This window comes from Tupaia chinensis, unplaced genomic scaffold (genome assembly GCF_000334495.1).
Source record: "Tupaia chinensis unplaced genomic scaffold, TupChi_1.0 Scaffold143913_1, whole genome shotgun sequence".
In the NCBI taxonomy this organism is placed as follows: Eukaryota; Metazoa; Chordata; class Mammalia; order Scandentia; family Tupaiidae; genus Tupaia; species Tupaia belangeri.
The window spans coordinates 1,727,581-1,732,800 of NW_006203764.1; the positions used below are offsets into that span (position 1 = coordinate 1,727,581).

The 5,220-nt window shown below is 49.3% G+C and overlaps 1 protein-coding gene across 1 annotated transcript in view; it reads left to right on the forward strand.

The window, feature by feature from the left end:
- Positions 1-309: 309 nt before the first annotated feature.
- Positions 310-5,220, forward strand: part of SERPINA12 (serpin family A member 12) — a 19,845-nt gene continuing 14,934 nt past the window's right edge. The window contains exon 1 of the mRNA XM_027767095.1: positions 310-487. The gene's annotated coding sequence lies outside the window, so the exon portion shown is untranslated. The remainder of the gene's footprint in view (positions 488-5,220) is intronic.

Genomic DNA, 5,220 nt, shown 5'->3' on the forward strand with positions numbered 1-5,220 from the left:
CCTACAAGAACTCCTCTAGAACTGATCATTTGAAGCACACGAACTATAGCAAAAGAAAAAAAAGGAAGGATAAAGGGAAAGAACACCTGTGAAACCAGTTCTCATTCTCCACATTGACAACTGTGGGAATATCTGGGTTGAACAGGCAACATCAAGACTCAAGGATGATCGATAGCCCAGACTCCAGACCCAGACAGTGATTGGGAAAGAAAGAGGTTTCAAAAGCCGTAAGTGGACTTCATTAGGGAAGTCACAGCCCAGAGGTGTGGTCCGCACAATATCACGCTCTGCCTCCCGTGCAGAGGAGAAGCCCCCGGGAGAGTGGTGTGGCTGGTGTTCCCGGAGCCTCTGCCAGCTGCCCACTCAGGCCGGCACATTTTATTGGCCTTCACTACACTTTTTCAAGAGGAAGAAGAAGAAGTATAAATAATTAAGCAAGAGAGGCAGATCCATTTGACTGGCTCAGTGGACTTCTCCTGAATGTACCGTGAGTATGATACCATCTCTTTGAAAAAGGTCAGGTGCTTTTTGCCTATTTCACATAAAGTTTGTTTTAGACAGGGGAGCATCTCATACGATACCCAGGCAGATGAATTGAAAGAACATTCTAGAAGAGTTCTACAATCTGGGGAAAGCTCTAAGGAGTTCACCAGGCATTTTTGGTAGAGTCCTGGTTCAAAGCCATCTGCATTCCAGTGCTTTCCTAGAACAAACCTTGGTGGGTGTGCAAGGGGATGGTCTTGGGAGATAAGACAGTTTCTCCATCTTGATCCAGTCCTGCCCTCAGGCTCTGACCCGGCAGCCTCGTATGTGAGCAGTTTGTGTATTTTTATCTTTTCTCCAGGACAGGGGCTGTAACCATCAATTCACTATTTCACAGAGAAAGTAAGGCCAGGAAGCCTGTTGAATGCATTTTTGCAGGATTGCCTTGTCAGATTGGATTCCCATGCTGAGTCATCGCTAATGTATATTGTAACTTCAGTCTCCTCCTTTGTCCACTCTGGGCCTTGGTTTTCCCTTGATGGCACAAGTGGTCCCAAAGTTGACATTTACTCAACCTTTCTAAACCACACATTCCCTTGTCCTAGAACATAGTCACTGAGGGAAGGAGAATCAGGTCAGGCAAAGAGCTCTGACGTTCTCAGGGAGTGCCTGTGGGTATGGTTCCACAGATGGGAAGGATGTAGGCTGGCTATGGACATGGCTCCTCAGATGGGAGGGATGTAGGCTGGCTATGGACATGGCTCCTCAGATGGGAGGGCTGTTGGCTGACTGTGGGCATGGTTCTTCAGATGGGAGGGCTGTTGGCTGACTGTGGCACGGCTCCTCAGATGGGAGGGATGTAGGCTGGTTGTGGGCATGTCTCCTCAGATGGGACGGCTGTTGGCTGGCTGTGGGCATGGCTCCTCAGATGGGACGGCTGTTGGCTGGCTGTGGGCATGGCTCCTCAGATGGGACGGCTGTTGGCTGGCTGTGGGCATGGCTCCTCAGATGGGACGGCTGTTGGCTGGCTGTGGGCATGGCTCCTCAGATGGGACGGCTGTTGGCTGGCTGTGGGCATGGCTCCTCAGATGGGACGGCTGTTGGCTGGCTGTGGGCATGGCTCCTCAGATGGGACGGCTGTTGGCTGGCTGTGGGCATGGCTCCTCAGATGGGAGGACTGTAGGCTGGCTGTGGGCATGGGTCCTCAGATGGGAGGGATGTAGGCTGGCTGTGGGCATGTGTCCTCAGATGGGAGGGCTGTAGGCTGGCTGTGGGCATGTGTCCTCAGATGGGAGGGCTGTAGGCTGGCTGTGGGGAAGGGTCCTCCGGTTGGGGGGCTCAGATGGGAGGGATGTAGGCTGGCTGTGGGCATGTGTCCTCAGATGGGAGGACTGTAGGCTGGCTGTGAGAAAGGATCCTCAGGTGGGAGGGCTGTAGGCTGGCTGTGGGCACGGCTCCTCAGATGGGAGGACTTTGTGTTTGGCCTCCAAAGAAGGTTTCGTCTTGGCCAGCAGCACTGATGTGGACCGTCCTTGGCTGTTGCTCTAGTGCCCAGTGCCTGGCACAGAGTGAAGGCTCAGAAATGCATCTAAAAAGAATAAAGGCAGTAGCCCACAGGGCAGATGAAGAGGTGAGGTGGTAGCATATGCTGCATCCTTCATTTCCTTGGAAAATGACCATCAGAGTTCTTTTATGGGCATCTCTCATTTCTTACAAGGTACAAAGGGTGCCTCTTACCACCACTTGCTTCTACCAGTTGCTTTCAAAATAATATTGTAATTTGGGACCAGCAGTTAGCATAATTGCTATGTCGCTGGACTCCCATGTAGCCAATCGTGGTTGGTGTCCCAGACCCAGTGGCTTAAACTCACTCCGGGCGCGTGTGCGTGCGTGCCCAAGATCCTGAGAGGAGAATGGAGGAGAAGGGATTGTGGCGTGGCCATCCCCCCAGGGGGATGATTTCTCGCTTTCTATCTCTCTGTTTCTCTCTGTCTTTCTGGCAAGCGCACGCGCCCTATAGCAAAAACCTCTCCAAAAAAAAAAAAAAGAAAGAAAAAGAAAAAATAATATTGTAATTTAAGTTTGGATATATTTAGAATGAATTCCTTTAAAAAAGAAATCAATCCCTGGCACCAGAGGGTGGTAGAGTGGTAAAACACAATGCTCCGCAAGGCTGACCCCCAAGGGGAGTTTTGAGGGCTGTGTTCTAAGACCTCCCTAAGTACATGGAGCATGCACATGCCCAGGACTGAGGGCAGGCTGGGGCTGAGGCTTTATTACAATTCAAGACACGGTTTATTTTTGCCGGATAGTGGTGGCAGCAGGTGGCATGGTGGTTAAGGCACTGGGCTCCTCTATGGTCAACTGCTGTTTGAGTCCTGGACCTTGTGTCTTGCTTTCTCATTTTTCCTCTCTCTCTGGTGAGCACATGAGCCCTATAGAAAATTAAATTGATAATAATAACAATAATAAAATAGATGATTCTTAAAAAACCCACACTATTGGGGGTGTTGTCTTATTCTCTCCTCTCTCTCTGTCCCTTACTCTGTCTCTTTCTGTATCTGTCACTCATGAGAGAAATAAATAAAGGTAAGGAAAAAAAAAAGAGAAGTATCAAATCCCTTACAAAAAGGGAACCACTTGGGGCCAGCAGGTGGCGTAGTGTCTAATGCGTTGGACTCCCACACGGCTGGTTGCAGTTCACATTGCAGACCTGACAACTTGAAACTCATGTCGGGTGCATGTGCCCACGTGCCCAAAATCGCAAGAGGAGAGTGGAGGACAAGGTATTGTGGCATGGCCATCACCCCTGGGGGCAGATGGGTGATTTCTTGCTTTCTGTCTCTCTAAGTCTCTCCAGCAAGTGCATGCACCCTATAGCAAAAATCTCTCTAAAAAAAAGTAGACCACAGAGCATGCCTGAGATGTCTCTCCTGGCTATGGTGACCATCTTCTGTTGGGATGCCAGTGTGTGTGTGTGTGTGTGTGTGTGTGTGTGTGTATACATTTTCCCGAATCTATGTGTACTAGCCAAATTGGGAAAGAGAGAGAGAGAGACAACCACTGGGGCATGTCCATGCCATGATCTTTTTCCCTCCATTTCTCTACCCCATCAGGATTTTGGTCATGCAAACACAAGTGCCCAGGGTGTCTCGCAAGTCGCTGGGCCTGGAATTGAAACCTCAGTTGGCCATGTGGGATATGGCTTGTGAAGCACAGTTCTTGGCCCCTGCCCGACAGGGCCAGCCCTAAAGCACATCTTTAGGAAGGATCCCTCTGATCTGTCAACCCAAGGGAGGGTTCTGAGTTTATCGGGTGCTATGTGCTCTGCAGAATTCCAGGAAGGATCTGAGGAAACTTGGGTTTCTTCAGCGTAGGAAATTGTATGCCTCATATATCCAACCTGTGCAGGAAGCATGTCCTCATCAAGTTGGGGGCACTGGTTGCTTGAACTCACTACATTAGGGCTCAGGATGGTGAGGCTGGGACTTGTCCAAAGCATTCCAAACTCCTTGATCTCATTGGCTGACTCTTCCTAGCCAGTCAGCTTCCTCACAGGGAAGAACTGGCAGGTAGGGGTGGGGGGCAGGCCTCCGTCTACTAAAGCAAAGGACTATAAACCTGTGCTAAACAGAGCTTTCATAGCCTGTGTGTCTTCTATTGGTTTATGTAGGATATGAACAACATGCGGGGGCTCTAAACAGTGTGTGGGAAAGATGGGACTAAAGCATGAGTTTATTTTGCTGCAAAAAAATCTATGCATAGTTTTTTTCGTAATACACATGCTAGGAACTGTTTAAAATCTCCTGTACTTTTCCCCCAAAACTGCTGGTGAGAGTGGGAAAGCACTTCATAGAGCTGCAAATGCTGCTATTGTCAAATCTGCTGTCACATCTCACTGTCACTTTGACTGGCTGGTGACTAAGTGACTGCCCACTGCACACCTGAGAGCCCCCCCCGAGGAACCCCCTGCATGTAGACTATAAGCTGCCTGCACGTCTTGTCCAGGGGACTTCCCACCTGGTTGGCCCTGTCTTCAGGATGAATGACTCCTGGGTCAGTGAGATGCTATTTTTTTTAAATTTTGAAATTAGTTTTATTAATAGTGCATATGCATGTGTATATGTCGGGGGAGCAAAGGAGACCCTTAACAGGGTCTCATCAAATTGTGATGACCTTTCTCTAGTCCTCCAGCTCCTCAGGATCTTGGACACGTGTATGTGTGTCTGACGGGTTTCAGGCTGACCCAGGGATCTGAACCCCCGACAGCTACATGGTTTCCAGCACTGCAGTTAACCATACAGCTGACTGCACCACCGAGGCTGGGCCAGATAATATTTTCTTTCTGTCTGTCTTTTTTTTTTTTATTTTAGAGAGATATTTTTTCTATAGGGCACATGTACTCACCAGAGAGACACAGAGACAGAAAGCAAGAAATCACCCCTCAGGGGGATGGCCGTGCCACAATCCCTTCTTCATTCTCCTCTAGGGATTTTGGGCATGCATGCACATGTGCCCAATGTAAGTGTTACGCTGCTGGGTCTGAGACTCAACTTGTGGGAATCCAATGACATAACCATTATGCCATCTGCTGGTCCCCATTTGACTTGTTTCTAAGGTGAGGAAGTTATTTTCCCAAGTTAAAAGGACATTTGTGACTGAGATGGCCAGAGGAGAACAGAAACACTGATGACGAGCTTGCCTCGCACAGGTTTCAGGGGCTCTCTGGCTCTTTCC